Genomic DNA, 21,641 nt, shown 5'->3' on the forward strand with positions numbered 1-21,641 from the left:
TAAAGAACTGGGGCGCCTGGGTGGCTTAGTCGGTTAAGCGTCCGACTTTCGCTTAGGTCATGATCTCGCGGTTCGTGGGTTCGAGCCCCGCGTCGGGCCCTGTGCTGACTGCCAGCTCGGAGCCTGGAGCCTGTTTCAGTCTGTGACTCCCTCTCTCTTTCACCCTCCCCTGCTCACGCTGTCTCTCTCTCCTAGAAATAAATAAAAAAAAAAACATTAAAAAATTTTAAAGAACCAAAAGCTAGAATATTAAAATTTCTTTTTTGAATTTTAAATTTCTATATAGTAAAGGACACCATAAAGAAAGTTAGAAGGACTAGGGTACCTGGGTGGCTCAGTCGGTTAAGTGTCTGACTTCGGTCAGATCATGATCTCGCAGTTTGAGGGTTTAAGCCCCACGTAGGGCTCTGTGCTGACAGCTAGCTCAGAGCCTGGAGCCTGTCTTCGGATTCTGTGTCTCCCTTTCTCTCTGACCCTCCCCTGCTCATGCTGTCTCTCTCTCTCTCTCTCTCTCAGAAATAAAACATTAAAAAAAAATTTTTTTAATGAACTAAAATTTTAAGAATCAAAATTGATAAATCTCAAAAAATGTTTAGCGGAAAATGCCCATTGCATAAAGATGTAGATCCGTTTATGTAAAATGTTTATATATAGTTTATAGATTCATATGTATGTAATAAATAAAATCATGTGCATGATCTTCAATGCCAAGTTCAGAACCATGGTCACAACAGGAAAAGAAAGCTAAGGGAAAAGAAGGGGTTTACAAGGGTCTCCAAATTTACAACTGCTTTACTTCCTAAAATAGGATCTTACAAAAAAATAAAATAGAGGGACACCTGGGTGGCTCAGCTAGTCAAGTGTCCAACTTCGGCTCAAGCTATGATCATGATCAGTTCATAAGTTTGAACAAGCCTGCCTTGGATCCTCAGTCTCCCTCTCTCTCTGCCCCTCCCCAACTTGCACACATTCTCTCTCTCTCTCTCTCTCTCAAAAATAAACATTAAAAAAAATACAACAGAACATTACGATATAATAAAGCTCAGTGGCAGATATACTTAGGTTATGTATAACGTTAATCTATGTTCTTTGCTGAGGACTTAAAAAACATGTGAAGGTGGGGCACTTGGGTGGCTCAGTCGGTTGAGCATCTGACTTCAGCTCAGGTCATGATTTCACGGTCCGTGAGTTTGAGCCTCACATCGGGCTCTGTGAGGTCAGTTTGGAGCCTGGAGCCTGCTTTGGAGTCTGTGTCTCCCCCTCTCTCTGCACCTCCCTCTACTCACGTTCTCTCAAAAAATGAATAAACGTTAAATTTTTTTTTAAAAAACCAACAACATGTGAAGGTAAAGGTTGGCTGAGTATCATTTCAAACTAATAAAAATCCTAAAACAGTCAGCACTCCTGCTCTATTTCACCTCTTTGTGTCTTCTTCATCACCTTCTCAGGGCTCAAAAGCCCTGTCCTCATTCATGTGTCTGGCATATTCTGAATGGCATCAAGATTGCAGCCTTTGAGGCTACTACCCTGTCTCAACCTCATCACTGTCCACCTCTAATTCCTGGTGTCCATGTCACTCAGGTGTACACATCCCTAGTTTCTAAGACATCACTTGCTCCCTCAAAGCTCAGAAAAACACATGGAGCTGCTCTGCAAAGGTATGAAAAAGGATTTGAAATTCACCTACCTTAGAAAATTAATGAAGAGGTCTTATCACTTGGCATGATCCCACCCTCTCATCAGTGCTAGATAAATAATAGGTATAACACTGTCCTCCTTCCTATTTCCACTACTTTGTTCTATCCCAAGGCCACAGGTAACCAGGGAGCTCTCACAGGATTTCAGACCCATTCCTTAATAGGGACTTCTCCTCCCAGCTACCACTAGATGCCACACTTCTTCAAGGTGACACCAAAAGACCAGGGACTTAGAAGCTGGGGTCCTGTGGGCATCAGCTCCAAAAACCACTTAACTCCCAGTGACTGCTGCAGGGTCCTCTACCAGGAAAGGCAAAGGAAACACTGTTGACTCCTCCACACCCAGGTTCACCATACTCGGGGTAGAGGTCTTCTGCTCAGATCCCTATCAAGTGCCCCAAGTTAAAGGTTTGTCTTTGAATTCTTTTCTGTGTTTTTGTGTCTCCCAGTTTCTTAACTGTCTGTGCCTCCATACCCCTTTTATAGCTTATTTTATCACTCTAAAAATTTTCTAAGTCTTTTGTTTTATACTATTTTAAATTGTAACTTTAGAGTTTACTGTTGCATAGTGCTTCTCTCAATGGCCTTTATTACACATTCTAACTGTTACTCAGTGAATGGCCCAGCTCAACCAACACCCTACAAGACTGTAATATGTGGAGGGGCAGGGACACATTTGTCACAATCACTGACCTATGCTAAGCACACACAGTTCCAGACACACACCTAATGAATGAATGGGGAGGCTACAAGAATGGTTTTTTAGCTTCTTCCTATCTCTTTACTCTTTAATTTACTTATTTGTCTACTTCTTTACATCCAGTTGATCTTTTACTTTTCTAATCTGATTCTTCCTTTAAAAATTCTCAGCTTATTTGAAAACAGCAACAGAACGAGACACACCCTGTCCTACCCAGAACATAAGCTCAGTCTGCTATCTGCGGACACATGATGACGCGAAGTATCTGTTTCATGGGTATGACTAAGTGCCTCTGCATTTAGCAAGCAGGCAATGTCCAGGGCACAACTCCAAAGGCTGTATGTTGGTTTTCCATGCTCTGGGGAAAAAAGATCTTTTTCAAACTTGGCAAAAAGCAGCCTTGTGTCTTTCTGATGCTGGCTTCCTATAAGCAAGGGTCACATCCCCCCGTGCTAGGAACTTGGCAGGCTGCATTCAAACACCCAAACTAGGACATCCCACTGGAAGGTCTTTACATAGTCTCTTACTCACACACTTGATCATTCAGAAATGGGGGCACTCCAGAGATCCCCCTCTTCATTTTTTTCAGAGAGGTAACATTCAACCATGGTCACACAGAGCCTGTGGCCAAAATATGGAGAGGGTTCTCTGGAGCTAGAGAAAGACTACAGGTAGAATCACCCAGTCTTCCTGACACAGCCACTCGTTTTAATACTGCATACATGCACTCACATTATACTCTCTAGAACATGAGGAAGTGTTCAGGGCAGCCCAAGAATATGTATGTCTCAGCTGAACTCACAACCTTCTGGCTAACAGAAGCTAGTGAAGATCCCCTACTGAAAAATGGGTAGTGGGAATGGGTAACTCATTCCTCTATTCCAGTACCCAGTGCAGTGCCTGCCACTAAGGCGAGCTCAGTGCTGCCCTAGACCCAATGAAATACAACTCTGTGAAGAGGGACCTTTCTAGAGGTTGGTGAAGCCCCTGGCTCTCTGAACACATGCTCAACAGCCATAATATACAGTGTGAAAAATGGGCATAGCTCCCAGGCAGTTCCATCCCTTAATCCCAGACATTTCACCCCAGGGAGCAGAAAAACCTTAAAAGTGTTATAGCTTACAAAGTCTGGACATAGCACAGCCCTTTGCGACACTGTTATCCCAGAGCAGCCACTGAGGCTGCTCTCCCTCCTTTCTTGGTAAAAGCCTATGCTCCTGCCCGCAAGCACCAGAGAAGAGAGCCTCATGGTACCCCAGGTACCCATCCCACCCTTCCCGGGGCCAGGTGAACGTTCAGTACCAAATAGCACCACTGAGCTTGTTATGGGGTAAAGGAAGAATATCTGAGCAGGGGACCTCCCCAGACTCCTGGGGCATGGGTCCCCAACAGTGAAAGGCCCCAGACCCTGAGACCCATGTTAGATAAGTGCCCTCACTCAGAGAATCAAATCTAGTTGGGGTTGGCGCTGATAATCCCCTGCATCTCCCAATGGCCATGCCAATTTTTCCCTTCTCCCAAATGTGACCTTAGGGACTCTCCAGTGATGCGCAGAAATAAAAAGTTAAGTTTTCAGCAATGCCTAAAAGGTGTTGTCCTTTGCATATCAAAATACATAATATCTGTCCTGGAAGCAAGTATATTTTAAGTTTACCAAATCAGTCAGCAGGGACATAACCAGAGAATCAAAAGCATTATACAGTGATGGGTAAGAACCCCAAGCTTCCAAGGGCCAAGTTCAGCAGGAGAGAATCCTTCCAGCCCTTCCCTAACTAACCCCTAACTAACCTTCCCTAACTAACCCCTATCTGTATATGACTAAAGCACATGCCTTGTGTAAGGGTGGGACAGGGAAGGACATATGCCCATGAGGAACAAGCCCTTGGACCCTCTGTCCAGTCTTGGGTCCCTGGGAACTAGAAGATTCCACTGGAAGCCCAGCTCCAGGAAAGAAGCAACTCTTTTCTGCTAAAGCTGCCTCCCCAGAGCTGATAAGTGCCCTATGCACACAGGAAGCTCAGTCAGTAAATGCTTTCCACTCAGTAAATACAGGAAAAAATGCATATGTGGCACCAACTCAATCCACAGTAAACTTAAATGTTTCCTCATATGCAAAGAAGCCCACAGAAAATGAAACTAAGATATCTTAACTAAAATTCTGAAAGAACAGCTCCCTAGTAATTTCTGCTTTCTAAGAATGAAGGAAAAGTTGTGAGGTTCAACCCATTATTAACTACACAAAATTAGGCTGAAGCCGAGGCAGCCCACCCCACTGCTCCCAGGAACCACTACTTTCCAATAGCTAGGTTACCTAAAAATAGTACTTAAACTCTCAAACTGCTTCTTTTCACCATAGTAATTAAAACAGTTAAGGAGAGGTGGCTCAGTTAGTTGAGCATCTGACTCGTGATTTTGGCTCAGGTCATGATCCCCAGGTTGTGGGATCGTGCCCCACGATGAGCTCCACACTGAGCATGGGGCCTGCTTAAGATTCTCTTGGGGTGCCTGGGTGGTGCAGTCAGTTGAGCATCTGACTTCAGCTGAGGTCATGATCTCGTGGTTCATAGGTTCGAGCCCCATCTTGGGCTCCCTGCTGTCAGCATGAAGCCTGCTTTGGATCCTCTGTCCCCCTCTCTCTCAGCCCCACTCCTGCTGGATCTCTCTCTCAAAATGAATGAATAAACTAAAAAAAAAAAAATATTCTCACTCTCCCTCTGACCCTTTCCTCCATTTGCACACTCTCAAATAAATAAATAAAACATGTAAGGAAAATGAGACTCTTTTTAAACCAAACCGAGAAAATAAAATTCCAAGTCCCTACTTCAAATGGTTTTGAAAATGCCAAAAGCAAAAACTTAACTGAAACAACTACTTTAGGGTTCTGATACTCAGAAATTAAAATAAAATGTCAAATGTTGGGGCACCTGGGTGGCTCAGTCAGTTAAGTGTCCAACTTTGGCTCAGGTCATGATCTTGCAATACAGGGGTTCAAGCCCCGCATCAGGCTCTGTGCTGACAGCTAGCTCAGAGCCTGGAGCCTCTCTTCAGATTCTGTGTCTCCATTTCTCTGACCCTCCTTGCCTTGCACTGTCTCTCTCTCTCTCTCAAAAATAAATAAAACATTAAAAAAATTTTTAATAAAAAATAAATAAATGTCAAGAGTCAGTCTAATGTTAATAAAAAATTCTACAGGGTTAACCAGTTTAAAGCTGCTCAAAGCAAAGGGCGCCTGGGTGGCTCAGTCAGTTAAGCATCTGACTTCAGCTCAGGTCATGATCTCATGGCTCGTGGGTTCGTGGGTTCGTGGATTCAAGCCCTGCGTCGGGCTCTGTGCTGACAGCTGGGAGCCTGGAGCCTGATTAGGATTCTATGTCTCCCTCTTCCTGTACCCCTCCCCAACTCATGCTCTGTTTCTCTCTCTCAAAAATAAATAAACATTAAAAAAAAATTTTTTTAACTGCTCAAACTGATGGCCAACAGGATGTACTCCACACAGTGGAAAACAATAGTGTGAAGTAATTGTTTATTCGGGCTCCAAATACCAAAGACAGGCAGCTTTCTCTGCTTTCAGTTAAAATGGGCCTTTTTCAGTCCTTGGCACCAGATGAAGAAGGTGTTGAACCAAGTCACTGGTGAAGATTCAAGGTGTCACCTCAGAAGCACTCACAGCTCCAGAAGCAGAGAGGAGGATTCCCTAACATGAGGCAAGTTCCTGCCTGGCCTGTGCGCTATGGGAATATCACTGGAAGTGTGGGGGCAGCCCCAGAGAGACACCATCAGCAAGCTGGAGAACCCACCAAAGGAGTCTAGGGTTACACACACAGCAAGAGACTTCAAGTAAAAATACGTGGGAGAAAAAACTTACCACCTCTGAAAAGCAAACACTATACAATCACCTATCAGAAAAGCTGTTTCGACACTTTTCTCATGTGGAAAACTCTTGCAAATTCTCACATATCACAGATACCAAAAGCAGAGGTACAGGAAGGGCAATGGTTTCTGCTGATGGTGGTTTGGTTTTTTCAACAAAGGCAGGAAGGAAGCGAAGGTTTAATACCTGGGTACAAACTCACTCAGGTACAAACATGACCTAGAGGAAGAAAAGAAGGACAAGGTTCAAAAACCCAGGGCTGCAGGCCATTTTCCACCGGACTGTGGTTTTTCATCTGGGTCAATTTTTTACAACTTCTGCGACAAAACTCACTGAGAAAACAGTTCATTCTACACTCTACTGATCTCAGTATGGCACTTGCTGTTAAACATTACTCACCATTGAATTGCACACTTAACAATGGTTAAGATGGTAAATTCTGTTAGATGTTTTTTACCACAATTAAAAAGTACTTTAATGGGGTGCCTAGGCGGCTCAGCTGGTTAAGAGTCCGACTCTTGATTTCGGCTCAGGTCATGATCTCATGGTTCGTGGGATCAAGATCCATGTTGGGCTTCATGCTGACAGCATGGCAGAGCCTGCTCCAGAGTCTCTCTCTCCCTCTCTCTCTACCCCTCCCCTGTTTGCAGGCACATGCACACTCCCTCTCTCTCTCAAAATAAATAAATAAACTTTTTTAAAAAAGCTTTAATGGGTAAGGTGGTAAATTTTATGTATTCTTACCACAATTATAAATTTTTTAAAAACATTATTCAGAGTCATACCAATTAGACTTCAGAAAAAACACTTATGAGGCTGAGGTCCAGTCTTAATCACTGATGCCCAGGTAGGGCACCGAGGACAGAAAAGGGTAAACTGAGCCCAAAGACAGACCATCTGGCTGCAGCAGCTGGACTGGGAGGTGGGGAGTAAATAAATGCGAGCGGTGGACAGCCAGACTCAGCAGAATCCAAGTGAGAATGAATTACCACATCCGCATACCCGTGTGGAATCCAAGAACCCAATTAAAGCAAATTACAATTATCTCAAGACAGCCCAACAATAATTACACTTCAGCGCATATTTACCGACTACCTACCCTGTGCTAGGTGTGAAGCTTCATTTGCTGTGCATACAGCCTTCCAAATTTCATAGAAAAATATTCAATTAAGATTTACATACATTACTAAGTCATAAAACAAGAGCTAATAAAACTAAATGCTTATGTATTATAAATAGGCAAATTTACAAACATCAAGTAGGTGCTTACTGGAAACTAAAAAGTTTCCTTCTGACTCCCCAAACTTCCCCTGGCTATCCATACCCCTCCCCATTTCAGCACAAAGGTAGAATGGAACTAGCTATGGGGACAGGCTGGATGCCGAGGGCTGCCCAGAGAGCAAAGGAGGCAGAAGATGGGATCACTGCCGGGGTCTCGGCAGCACATCCTCTGCTGCCCTCTCTCATAGTAGATGCCTAGCACCAAACAAACAGGCATTGGCAGACATCAGAGTACAGGGAAATGGTTTCCATTAAATCCCTGAAATGACACACCAAGCACAAAAGCAGTCATCACCTGATTTCACACTCTGAAGTTGAAAAAGTGAGTTTTCCGATTTTTCCCCTATTATACAACACAAGATTACACGTAAGTGCCATAGCTCACAACTAATATGCTAATCTGACTTCATGAATTAAGTTGAGAAAAAGTGTGCTGACTACTAGTCTTCCTGACCTAACTGGCTAATCAGACTCCAAAACAGAGGAGTGAGATGAAATACCAGAGTGGTCCCAGCCATTCCCAGCTCCCTACTCAGGTCCCCCCTTACCACAGCCCTTGGCCCTGCCAGCAGTCTCCTCACAATACAGGTGCCAAAGAGGGGTGTCCTCGCCCTGGTGAATGGGAGTTCTTGCACCCACCCTGTATGGTTGCTATTGCACCAAGTCTTTATCTAGGCAAATACTTCAACCTTCAGTGTTTAAAGTTGTGACCTGCTTTGGCTACATTCTTGTTTTGGGCCACATTCTTTAGACTCAACCATCAAGAATATTTCAACCATGCCAGAAACTCCAGACCAACAAACCTTGTTTATAAAAGGACAAGACACAACTAGCACCCACTCCGTTTGCTCAGGCTTTCTTGCTAGCTGAATTCCTTCCCTCCCACATATGGCTCTAATTGGCTTTTCTACCCACCTCAGCCTTGCAACAGCTACAAAATCTAAATCATTACAAACTTCTCTGGTAGGTTTTAGAGGTGTGCTTCTGAAGGCTACAAGAAAACGGTCAAAAGATGGCCTTGCAGACTCTTGGAAACCCGCTCCGCGAAACCACGGCTACTCTCCCATCAGGGAGTGAGGCAAGGCCAATGCGGAGCAGGACAGGGACGTCTGACACACTGACCTTGCAATCAGGCTTGCCCAGGGTGGTACCTAAGAGCACCAGCTCCCAGTAAACCGGTGAAGGCAAAACTGGGCCAAGCCCTGTGAGCCCCTGCATTGCTAGTCTCTCCCAGAAGAGGATGCTTGGGTTGCTCTTCCAGGAGATTCAGAGAATCTATATCTCCTTTCTCCTTACATTTAGAGAATGTGTCTAGTTCAGGCACATCCACACCAGGTACGATGGAGAAAACCTGTTACTCCCAAGTGCTTGCCTCTTCCTCGGAGCTCCGGGTGATCCCCAGCTGCCATATGCCACAGTGAATTTACACCCAGGCTAGCACAATTAAAGAAATCCTTGACGATGCCCTTGTCCTCACCTCCCGAGGTCTCTACCTCCTCTTTTTACAGACTCTGATCATTCCCTTAGCACAAAGGAAAAAGTGCACTTTTACTCAGTAGTCATTATTTGAAAATTAATTCCTGTATTTTAGAACCTCAGGATTAAAAATTGAAAGCAAAAAGGGATAAGGGAAGGACAAATGCCAGAGATCTCCCATCTTATCAAAAAGGTGAAGCTATACTTTACATATTCCCAAGGTGTGGGGAGAAAGTAACAACTACAAAGCACTTTTCAGTGGTGGCCAGAATGTCCTGATGCATGAAAGGTACTTTCTTCTTCCATAGCCGGGACCTCCTTAATTTCCACACTGGGCCATTATCAGGCACAGATGGATTCCCACAGCCCTGGAAGAGAGAGATCCCACCAGCTCACAGCTTTATTTTTCAGATGTTTTATCTTTATTTCCCATGAATCTTCAACTGGTTTCACTTCTAAAGTGAACACATACAGGGGTGCCTGGCTGGCTCAGATGGAAAAGCATGAGACTCTCGATCTTGGGGTAATGAGTTGGAAGCCCCATGTTGGGCACAGAGATGACTTTAAAAATAAATAAATAAGGGATGCCTGGGTGACTCAGTCAGTTAAGCATCCAACTCTTGATTTTGGCTCAGGTCATGATCTTGCAGTTTGTTCAGTTCCAGTCCCACACTGGGTTCTGTGCTATCAGCACAGACCCTGCTTGGGATTCTCTCCCTCTCTCTGCCCCTCCTGTGCTCACACTGTCTCTCTCTCTCAAAATAAATAAACTTAATAAATAAACAAATATTTATAAAGTGAACACACAAGCATCCTACCCTTTCTGGGCTCTACGTAGTTATCTGGACTGGAAAAAGACCTCACTTGTAAGCAGAAAATTTATCTTCTGTCTTCTCATTGTACACCAGGCCAACGAATCCTAAACCAAAAGTTCTGTGGTCTTGGAATGGACCTAATTAAGAGTCAGGAACCGCCTCTTTGTATTTCTTTCATGCAGGGATCAAGAGGACACTGTCAGGGATTTCACGACAACATAGCCCTACTACCAGGCTGGCCCTTCAAAGAGCCCTATGGAGACTGCCACTGCCTTACATGCTCAGAATTTACTTGGTCAGGAGGAAAAACAACAACAAACAAACAAACAACACTCGCTTGGGCAGTAAGAGGAAAGACCAGGAAGGGAGAGAGTAGGAGTAAACTAGACAGAGCTGTGATTCTATCTCCTCAGACTAAGCTGCCCTGCACAGCTTGATTGATAAAACAGGATTTGTCCCTCCACCTAGTTATCTCTTGATAAGATTTCTATATGGGGGAGTGGGAGATGCAGAGATAAAACAGGGAGCAGGGAGAGTGCCCCCCACACCTCTGCCAAGCTGTTCATCCTGAGGCAATAGACCAGCCGGCCTTGAGACATTTCTTAACCTGGTTGAGAAAAAGACCACAAAAACCTTAGCCTCCCTGCCCCTGTCAAATCCCTCTGTAGGAACCCTTCTGGATTTTGCTGACTGTTACAACCCAAGTAAGGGTTCCACCCATCAAACTGCCCTCAGAATGCCACAGGTTCCTTAGAGATGATTTTCATCCCAAAGGAGAAAGAGCAGCCCTCCAGTCCTCTGCTAGCCTTAGATCATAAACTGCTATGTTCAACAAATGCTTACAGGAAAATCCACATTTCCTTGGAACAAAGAAATAAAAATATAGCAAATTCACCAGTTAACAGTTTATTTATCTAGAGAGTTAGAGTTCTGTTTTATTTTCTTTTTATATAATAAAGCTCTCATAATCCACAGACACCTCAAAAAGCCACTCAAGCTCTCTACATGCACAAAGGCTAAGATGCAGGAAGTCACCCAGCATGCTCTTAACAACAGAGTTTCCACCTCTCAAACCCCAAGGGTTGGTAAAGCTGCAAACCGAGGCAGCAGCTTCTGGGAAGGTCCACCCTATAAAGTAAACAACTATAGATAATTCACAGAAGGCTAATTTAAAGTCTGCAAATCCCTTTAATATTATTATTACTATTATTTTGCAAATCCATTTTTTGGATTACTTGTAATGCATCCAGGGATCTTGGCTATCATTTCCTTTTACAGACTAGTAAATACTAAATTTGTCACTGACATGGGGCCAAGGAAGAGACAAGGTTCAACCTCCACAACTCAGCAAGCGCCTCACAAAGGACCAGTGTGCACACGTCTGGTACTGGTTACTTCCCCGTGGCTCATGCTTGCTAGATAACTCCACAGCACTGAGTGTAGCGACTGGGTACCAAGACCTGCAAATGGTCAGTGTACAGCACTTGTAAGCCTGGATTCGGCAGGCTTTTGTTTGTTTGTTTTTTAGATTTAATTTTAAGTAATCTCTATAACCAATGTGGGATTTGAACTCATGACCCTGAAATCATGAGTCACACTCCTCTGACCCAATCAGGTGCCCTTTTTTTTTTAAGTAGGTTCCACACCCAATATAGAGCCCAATGTGGGGCTTGAACTCACGACTGAGATCAATACCTGAGCTGAGATGGAGTCGGATACTTCACCAACTGTGCCACCCAGGCACCCTTGGACACGATAGGCTTTTAAAAAAAACATTTCCGAAACATTCTGTAAGAGAGTAAACATGTTCTAACTTCATCAATGCCTCAATAGGAAAGCAGTGGTCCTGCCCAACGGAACCTGAGGTGTGACTGCCCTCTGTGTATGGGACAGGCAAGAGGTCAGTGACTATCAGAGGTCCCAGACAGTTGGTGCAATGGAGCAACTGCAAATTTTTTGGCCAAACAGGATTTTAAAAAATTTTTTTTTTCTAAGTCTGTTCTCAGAAACCTTGTTTTTAGGGGCGCCTGGGTGGCTTAGGCGGTTAAGCGTCCGACTTTCGCTCAGGTCATGATCTCGCGGTTCGTGGGTTCGAGCCCCGCGTCGGGCTCTGTGCTGACTGCCAGCTCAGAGCCTGGAGCCTGTTTCAGTCTGTGACTCCCTCTCTCTCTGACCCTCCCCTGCTCACGCTGTCTCTCTCTCTGTCTCTCCTAGAAGTAAATAAAACATTAAAAAAAAAAAAAAAAAAAGAAACCTTGTTTTTAGTCAAATAAAGAATGAAATAACATCAACAACAGTCAACAGCATGGACAGATACAACTTGAGCAAGTGGCAAATTAAATAATGATACCTGGTATTTGCTTTGCTCTTTAGATGAAAAACAAAGGATAAATATCACAGAAACAATACTGTTCACTTCTGCAGTAATTACTTTTCTTTCTCCATAAGCACCTTGCTCTAGTAAGAAAATACATGATACAAATTATATGTTCTTGATAATTTTTATTCAACAAATTTTGACCATCTACTCAGTATCAGATACTGTCTTACCTTCCCCCATCTGCTCTTTAATTCCAACTCCATTCGTGTTTCAATCTCTCCATAAAGAACAACATAAAATTCAAATGCTTGCTCTTAGAAGATTAAAGTCTCAAATAAAATTATATAAGCCTCTCTTTTTTCCTAATAAAAATTTGCCCCACTAGATTGAGTGTCCACTGGAAAACAATACAGGGCCTAATTTACCTGGGCCTGAGCTCAGACTGGTTCAGTGGTAAACAAACAGCAAGGTCTGACCAGGGTGGAGGAGAATGTAGGTCAGCACCAATCAAGAAAAGCCAAGGCCTCAGAGTATGGCCTCTACTTCCTAGACCAGTCAGTCCTTCCAAGAAACCGGGAAGCAAAAGGACAGGAGGATCCAAGAGACACTTGTTTTCACTCAGCCTTCCCTGGGAGATGGGCTCACTGTCACCATCCAATGATATGAGTCAAGACCAATCCTTCCAGTCAAGTTCAAAAACAGGTCAAAGATCTGAGTGTGTGTGCACTAGATCCTTACCTCCTTCCCACCTCCTGGGTCCCTCCTGCCTCACTTGTCATCTCTTCACACCCGCCACCACTAGCTTTGGCTAATGTCTTGTCCAAGATTCCTGGCTCATATCTGACCTCTGTGCTGAGGTGTCTACTGAACCTTCCGGTTCTCTACTTATCTTCAGGACTGAATTCCAAGTCTTCTTCTCCCAAGGACTATCCTTCTTTCACCACTCCAGGAGTGCTTTTTCTCCCATCCAAGCGTGTCCAATCCCTTCCACTCATTTAACGATGAGTACACTCCACAGCACATGCTCCTGAACACAGAGCCACAAGTGTTCCAACAGCACAACTGTGCTCCACTCAACCTGGACCGCTTACACCCACAGCATGCCACCCACCCCTTCAATGAGACGGGTGTTCAACAAACACAAATCAATTTTACCTCAAATGTGGCACTACACCAAAGTTCATTCTTTTCCTTTGCTTTATCACTTCAAAAATAGCTAGACATTTCCAGTGTCAAGCATGAGACTTCTCAGGAAGAGGGGAGCAGAAGACATACCTTTTTAACACACTGGCCACCCAAAGCCAACTGAAGCTGGCTTCCTCAGTAACCATCTTCCTCAAATGAGCTTTGATCCATCTAACAGGCAGGTTTATCAATACCCCCTGAATGCCCAGTTCCATTCCATGAGACAGGCTAAGTTTCTTACTTCAACCGAGGATACAAGCTCTGCTAAGCTTGGGGGCAGTGGCTCTAGACTTTGGTTGCACACTAAAATCACCTGGCCAGAGGATTTAGAAAACTGATGCTTGGGTCCAACCCCAAATATTCTGATGTCACTGACTAGGGGTATAGATTCCAACCAACTGCAAACCTTGCTCTAAAGACATAGCAGCTCTGAAATAAGAACAGAGGAGGTGGACAGTATGATTTGGGGCCCAAACCACAAGATACGGAAGGAACTGGAAACTGCTGCAGCTGAGGAAGAGGACGTGAAAATGTAGGAACTTACCCTCAACCCACCACTTCTGAACAATCCTGACCAGGGCAAGGACTCTAATACTGAAATTCTCACGGGGGCCTCAGACCCACAATTCTAGACCCTCTAAAAAGTTTCTCCCACATGTCCTGGCCCCCTCACAAATCAATGCTGCTCAGAGGCAGCCCTAGCACCACACTGAACACCCAGGAGTGGTACTGCAGTTGTTCTCTCTCCACTCTCCATGACCTCAGTCTTCCTCCAGCTCTCAGAGGCTGCAGCAGTGTCTGGCTCCACTCTGATTCTGTGGCATGAGCCCAAGACCTGAACCTGACCACCAGGTGCTGCCTAGGCTTGTTTTCTCAACAGTGAAATGGGGACCATGCTGTCACTGACCTGCCAGTCAGGATGAACTGAAGGTGATACATGAGGTCTTCAGCCCAGTGCCTGTACAGATGGAGCACTCTATAAAGACTGCCTCTTCTAATTACTATGGTTTACCCTACACTCACCTGCCATAATGAAGAGTACTGTGTTCCAGATGCTGCAACACCTGAAGACTGACATGTGACCTTGAATCCTCACAGCGACCCTAATGAACAGCTAAGGTCTCCTTTATGACATGAAAAAAATGGAAATCCACAGCCAGTAAGAGGCAGTGCCAGCACCCAAGGCCTAGTTCATCAGATTAACTTGCCCAAGCTACAACTGCCATCACATGGCTCTAGCATTCCAGGCAGCTCATGACAGCTGCCTGTGGATCAGGCCTACCATGACTGCCTGGCACAAAAAGAAGTACTGATAAGTGTTTGCTTAGTGGAATTTTGCCTAGCTCCCTCTCACCCTCCACCTCCTAGACTCCTAAATGCTATTTCCTTGGTAAACCTGCCAAACTCAGTCCTCATTAAATTCTCAGATCTGATTTGCCCACATAGTCTAATGATGGCATAGGGAGGACACAGGTCAAACCCATGTCTTCCCATGACACAGGTACCTGCCTGGGGGGGAATTATGTCAAAGATCACATGAAACACAGGGTACGTGTGCTCTATCACCTCAAGAGACACTGCACCATCACTTCAGAGCTCTAACAACAGTCATAGGCACTGCCTGGGGAGCTGGATTTTAGGGTCTCTGGTATCAACATCCAGGTATATCCTTCCTCTTTAGAGATCAATTTAATGGTTCTAATAATTTCCCTATCAATTAAGCAGCAATAAATTATTTTTGAGCAGGGAGGGCCTTCTTTTCTTGCTAAAGTCCATCTTATTCTGCTAATATCTTGTTCACTTATTCCACCAAAACTGTACATTCATGAAACTATTCAACTGCAACATGATTAAGTAACTGAATACAAAATTAGTTTTAGAAGACTTTCAATAAATAAAAAGATGTACCATGCATCTGTATCTTGGTTTCAACTAAAAGGCACCAGGATCCTAGTGGAAAGGGCTGATATGAGGCTGGGGTAAGGAGGCTGGAATATCTTGTTGCATCAGAAAGTCAAGGAGTACTGAAACAATTATGGGGACATGTCAAAAGAACACAAGAGCGGTGTCTAGGTGTCTCAGTCGGTTATGTGTCTGACTTCGGCTCAGGTCATTATCTTAACAGTTTGTGAGTTCTAGCCCTGCGTCCAGCTCTGCTGTCAGCGCAGAGCCTGCTAGGGATTCTTTGTCCCCCTTTCTCTCAGCCCCTCCTCTGCTCTCTCTCTCTCTCTCTCTCAAACAAACAAACAAATAAAAGACAGGAGCCAGCCTGAAGAGGTTCCCGTAGCCAAACCAGGGATGATCTGGGCATCAAATAAATAGTGACAAGAATCACAGTAAGTTACCAATATGAACTAATAAACAAAATAGCCAATGAATAAATATATGGGGGGGCAGCTCTTCTAGAATAAATGATACCAATACAGAAGGAATGATCTTAGAAGCATCAATGGATCCTGAAACAAAGTGTCCCCTGCCATAAATTACTTACTAATGGCAAAGGGAAAAACAGCAACTTTACAATAGAAAAAACTGCCAGGTATATCTTTAACCAGAGCTGATCATCAAAATAAGCTGCATCTCAAACCACAATGAGATACCACCTCACACTGGTCAGAATGGCTAAAATTAACAACACAGGAAACAAGAGATGTTGGTGAGGGATGTGGAGAAAGGGGAACCCTATTGCACTTTTGGCAGGAATACAAATTGGTACAACCACTCTGGAAAACAGTGTGGAGGTTCCTCAAATAATTAAAAATAAACCTTACACCCAGCAATTACACTACCAGGAATTTATCCAAAGGATAAATAAAAAAATGCTGATTCAAAGGGGCACATACACTCCCAATGTTTACAGCAGCACTATCAACAAAAGCCAAATTATGGAAAGAGCCCAAATGTCCATCAACTGATGAATGGATTAAGAAGATGTGGTATAGGAGCACCAAGTGGCTCAGTCAGTTAAGCATCCAAATTCGGCTCAGGTCATGATCTCACAGTTCACAGGTTCAAGACTCGTGTCAGGCTGTGTTGACAGCTCCAAGCCTGGAGCTTCAAATTCTGTGTCTTCCTTTCTCTCTGTCTCTCCCCCACTTGCACTCTGTCTCTCAAAAGTAAACATTAAAAAAAAATTTTTTTAAGACATTGTGTATATATATGCAATACAATACTACTTGGTGATGAAAAAGAATGTAATCTTGCCAGCTGCAACAACATGGATGGAACTGGAGGGTATTATGCTAAGCAAATCAGAGTAACACAGATGTCATATGATTTCACTCATGTGTGGGATTGAGAAACTTAAAGATGAACATAGGGAAAGGGAAGGAAAAATAAGATATAAACAAGAAAGGGAGGCAAACCATAAGAGACTCTTAAATACAGAGAACAAACTGAGGGTTGACGGGGGTAGGTTAAATGGGTGATGGGCATTAAGGAGGGTATCTGTTGGGATGAGCACTGGGTATCATATGTAAGTGACGAATCACTGGCTTCAACTCCTGAAGCCAAGACTACACTGTAAGTTAACTAACTTGAGAATTAGAAGAAAAAAAAAAAGAACAAGCTGCATCTCATACCTACTCATATGGGACAATCAAAGATACTACTAAAACAACTTCAGAAATCTGAATATGGACTGTAAAATAGTACACCAATGTTAATGTCCTAAGGTTTTAAAAATCTTTTTTAGGTCTGTTTATTTATTTTGAGGGAGAGAGAGAGAGAGAGAGGGCACAAGCAAGTGGAGGGGCAGAGAGAGAGAGAGAGGGATAGACAGAATCCCAAGCAGGCTATATGCATCAGCACAGAACCCAAAATGGGGCTCGAATGCATAACAATGAGATCATGACCTGATCTAAGATCAAAAGTCAGATGCTTAAGTCACACAGGTGTCCCTTAAATGTCCTGATTTTTAAAAAATATTTTAACGTCAAAAAAAATACTTTAATGTCTATTTATTTTTGAGTGAGTGAGAGAGAGAGAGAGAACAAGCAAGGGAGGGGCAGAGAGAGAGAGAGACAGAGAGAGAGAGAGAACCAGAAGCAGATTCCAGGCTCTGAGCTGTCAGCACAGAGCCCAACCCAGGGCCCAAACTCACAAACCGTGAGATCATGACCTGAGCTGAAGTCAGACATGTAACTGACTGAACCACTCATGTGTCCCTAAATATACTGATTTTGACAGATGATCTGTAGTAAGAGAATGTCCTTGTTCTTAGGAAATACGTAATTAAGAATTTCAGAGTAAAGGGGCGCGTGGGTGGCTTAGTCGGTTAAGCATCCAACTTTCGCTGAGGTCATGATCTCACGGTTCGTGGGTTCGAGCCCCGCGTCGGGCTCTGTGCTGACTGACAGCTCAGAGCCTGGAGCCTGTTTCAGTCTGTGACTCCCTCTCTCTCTGACCCTCCCCTGCTCACGCTGTCTCTCTCTCTCTCCTAGAAATAAATAAAACATTTAAAAAAAAAAAAAAGAATTTCAGAGTTAAAAAAAGAATTTTGGAGTAAAGGGACGTGATGTTTGCCAATTACACAAATGGTTCAAGAAAAATGTATAGAAAGAAAACAGGGAATAACAATAAAGCAAACAAGAAAAAACATAAACAAATGGTAATTTAAAGGAAAGCGTATTTAGGTGCTCCTTACACTAATCTTGCAATTTTTCTATAAGTCTTAAAATATATCAAAATTTGAAAGTTAGAGGTACCTGGCTGGTTCAAGTCCAAAGAGGGTGTGACTCTTGATCTCAGGGTCATGAGTTCGAGCCCCATGCTGGATGTAGAAATTACTTAAATAAATAAATAAACATAAATATTAGCGATATATGCCATGTGAAATGGATAGAAAACGAATGGTAAGGGGCGCCTGGGTGGCTTAGTCAGTTAAGCGTCCGACTTTCACTTAGGTCATGATCTCGCGGTTCGTGGGTTCGACCCCTGTGTCGGGCTCTGTGCTGACTGCCAGCTCAGAGCCTGGAGCCTGTTTCAGTCTGTGACTCCCTCTCTCTCTGACCCTCCCCTGCTCACGCTGTCTCTCTCTCTCTCTCTCTCCCAGAAATAAATAAAACATTAAAAAAAATTAAATTAAAAAAAAAAGAAAACGAATGGTAAGAAAAAGGAATGTGGTGCATGTTCCACCTCCCCTCCCAGACCTCAGTTCTTCCCTGGTAAGCAGGGATATTCATCAACAATTGTGAGGCAAAGTCCGCAGACGAGCTCTCTAAACTGTGACAGCCTATGTAACCCTAACCCCACCACTAACTTCACACCCTAGCACCCTGCCCACTAGCATTCCAGGGTCGAGGCACCAAACCCCTAGACTGTATGACTCAAAACACACATCCCACCAGGTTCCCGGGGCCCTTCAAGTTTGCAAGGGGGAAATGAGGGTATTTTAAAAGCATTTTCCTCCAGAAACACTACAAACACAAAAATAACAAAAAAGGACTTTGTTTGTTTTAAAAGTGACTTGGGTTATAATGGAAGAAAATGTCACACGGGGGCCTGAAATTACTACATTGGGCTATGTTTGCTTAAGATTAAAAATAGTTTCATCTTCCCTTCCCAGGAGCCTTCCCTCCTGGAGAAAAAAACCCTGACCAGACCATCACCAAGTTCAGAGATCCCAGAGCTAAACGCAAGGTCTGGACAGGCCAGTGTTTCTCAGTATCACATTCCCCACTAACAATTCCTGATCACATTCCAGAAGATACACAGCAAGCCTCACAAAGATGCCCTCAGTTCTCTGGTCCTTACCTATGGGCTAATGCAATAAAAGTAATTCCCATGGGGGTGAAACAAATTCCAATAATACAACTGGGCACAAGAAAAGCAGGCTTCCTTTCCAGGGCCTCAGGTGAGCAGGCTGGGTTTCCTCAGTAGCTGTCCACAAATGACACATTTGACGTGTCTCTAAACTCATACACAAGTACATCTCTTTTTAATGCATTCTTAAAGCTCAAATGGAATCACATATTTCATAATTGTTACTTTTTAAATTTACTAGAACTGGGAGACCTTGCCCCAGTGGCTGGACCCACCTTATCACTCACTCTTGCTGCTTGTGGCACATTTAAGTGTCTAAAGTATCCTGCCTCTTTTGCTCTCAAGGGTGCTCTCATTCTCATAGTTGTACTCTTCTGGGAGGAAATCTGAACATAAACTCCTAGATGTGAAATTGTCAGGTCAAAGGTTATGTACATTAGAACTGATAGATACTGGCAAAATAACTTCAATTTACATTCCCACCTAAAGATGGAAGTGACTGTTCCCCTACTTTCTCTAAAACTAAGTTATTGGCACACTCCTTCATTAACAACATAAGAAGAGGAAGTAGAATGGGACAGGTTGAAACAGCATGAGAAAGCAGTTTGTCCCTCTCATATTCCTTGAATATTGGGCATGGTGGGTAGCAGGTGTCATGAATTCAAACAGTAAGTAGTAGTACTTCACAATCAGCCAGCATGACAGTATGGGAGGGTGAGCATCTAGAAGACTAATGAATCAAAACATGGTGCTATGTTTTTCTAGTCAAACTTGACTACCTCAGAGGAAACCTGCTATGGAGAATTTATGAGCAAATGACTCCAAATAATAAGGTATCTATGCTGTTCTTTGCTCCCAATGTTTCTTCCTGGGACCAGCCCTCTAGACCAGAGTACTTCCTGAGCCCACCCCAGAACAACTCTAAGGTCAGGGCAGGGGAACAGAGGCATAAGTTCTGAACACAAGGAGAGGAGAAGGAAGCTAGAAAGTATTTTGGGGCTCCTGAGTCTAACCTTCATACTGTAGTTTCACTGTTCTGAAAAACATTAACCTTCTCTAATCATTACTTCCAAATCTAAGTTTGATGCCTGTTGTCCTTCAACTGAGGGGCAGGGCCTGACAGGAATGCTGGAGACCAGCTGTCCTGGAGATGGCACCCTCCACTCTTGGGGACCTGGGGAAAGAGCCATGTATCCCAGGCCAGTGCAGCCATCTGGGACAGGCAGTCGTGCACCTAAGCACAGAAGTACTCACCAGTCCACTCTCCTCTTTCAGATCTGCCTAAATTATACATGTAGATAATTAACCTAACAGAAAATGGTGCCCACAACAGTGACTGACATTCCAAAGTCCTAAGATGACCTTCCCAACTCTCTGTCATGCTAGTTCTTGGTTAGAAGCCTGCCGGGGCACCTGGGTGGCTCAGTAGGTTAAGGTTAGAAGGCTGCTTGGAAAAACCAGGTGACCTACGCAACTTCACCACGATGAGGAATAATAGGAACTGAGAGCCACACCCCACCATGAGGACCATGATATAAACCCTAGAGAAGAACACTAGAACCAGAGAGAAAGAACATGAAGCCCTTCAGCAGATGCTATGGTTACATTACCTTCTAGAGCCAGACACCAAACTATTGAGGGATGAAATGACCAGAAGTCTGAGACTTGCTTCAAAATTATGTGGGGGTGGGGCAGTGGTTAGAAGTGTGAATAGGGATTCACTGCACTAATCATTAAGAGTGTACTTGAGGGGCGCCTGGGTGGCTTAGTCGGTTAAGCGTCCGACTTTCGCTTAGGTCATGATCTCGCGGTTCGTGGGTTCGAGCCCCGCGTCGGGCTCTGTGCTGACTGCCAGCTCAGAGCCTGGAGCCTGTTTCAGTCTGTGACTCCCTCTCTCTCTGACCCTCCCCTGCTCACGCTGTCTCTCTCTCTCTCCTAGAAATAAATAAAACATTAAAAAAAAAAAAAAGAGTGTACTTGAAATTCTCCATAATAAATATACCAATAGAAGACATGGACAAGAACATTTATATCGGTATTATTCATGTCAAAAACTAGACACAGCCCAAATGTCTACCAACAGGAAAAGCAGTAAACTGTGATACATTCGTGTGAAATACTATACAACAAAAGAGAACAAAATGCTGTACAGAACCACACAGATGCCACAGACCTAACGTTCAACAAGAAAAAAAACAAATGACAGTCTTAGACATTCTATCATTCCACCTACATGAAGATCAAGAGCAGCAAAACTAAGCTTAAGGACAAAGGTCAGAAGAGTGGTTACTTTAGGGGAGAGACACCTGGGAGGCTCAATCTGTTGAGCATCTCTTGATTTCGGCTCAGATCATTATCTTATGGTTCATGGGTTTGAGTCCCTTATGGGACTGTGTGCTGACAATGTGGAGCCTGCTTGGGATTCTCTGTCTCCCTCTCTCTGCCCCTTCCTGGCTCGCTTGTAGGCTCTCTCTCACTCTCTCTCTCAAAATAAATAAACTTTGAAAGAAGAAGAATGGTTACTTTTGGGGAG

At 43.9% G+C, this 21,641-nt stretch overlaps 1 protein-coding gene across 7 annotated transcripts in view; it reads right to left on the minus strand.

Moving 5' to 3' along the window:
* DAG1 (dystroglycan 1) overlaps window positions 1-21,641 on the minus strand; it is a 70,161-nt gene that overhangs the window by 27,453 nt on the left and 21,067 nt on the right. The window contains exon 1 of one of the 7 annotated variants that reach the window (XM_039228141.1): window positions 12,391-12,591. The exons of 4 other annotated variants lie outside the window; for them this stretch is intronic. The gene's annotated coding sequence lies outside the window, so the exon portion shown is untranslated. Of the gene's footprint in view, window positions 1-6,262; window positions 6,366-6,454; window positions 6,488-12,390; window positions 12,592-21,641 lie in introns of those variants that run through there. 2 more of the 7 variants (XM_039228139.1, XM_039228142.1) reach the window with 2 other exon arrangements.

The sequence above is a fragment of the Hyaena hyaena genome, unplaced genomic scaffold (assembly GCF_003009895.1).
Source record: "Hyaena hyaena isolate Hyena2069 unplaced genomic scaffold, ASM300989v1 scaffold_30, whole genome shotgun sequence".
Lineage (NCBI taxonomy): Eukaryota > Metazoa > Chordata > Mammalia > Carnivora > Hyaenidae > Hyaena > Hyaena hyaena.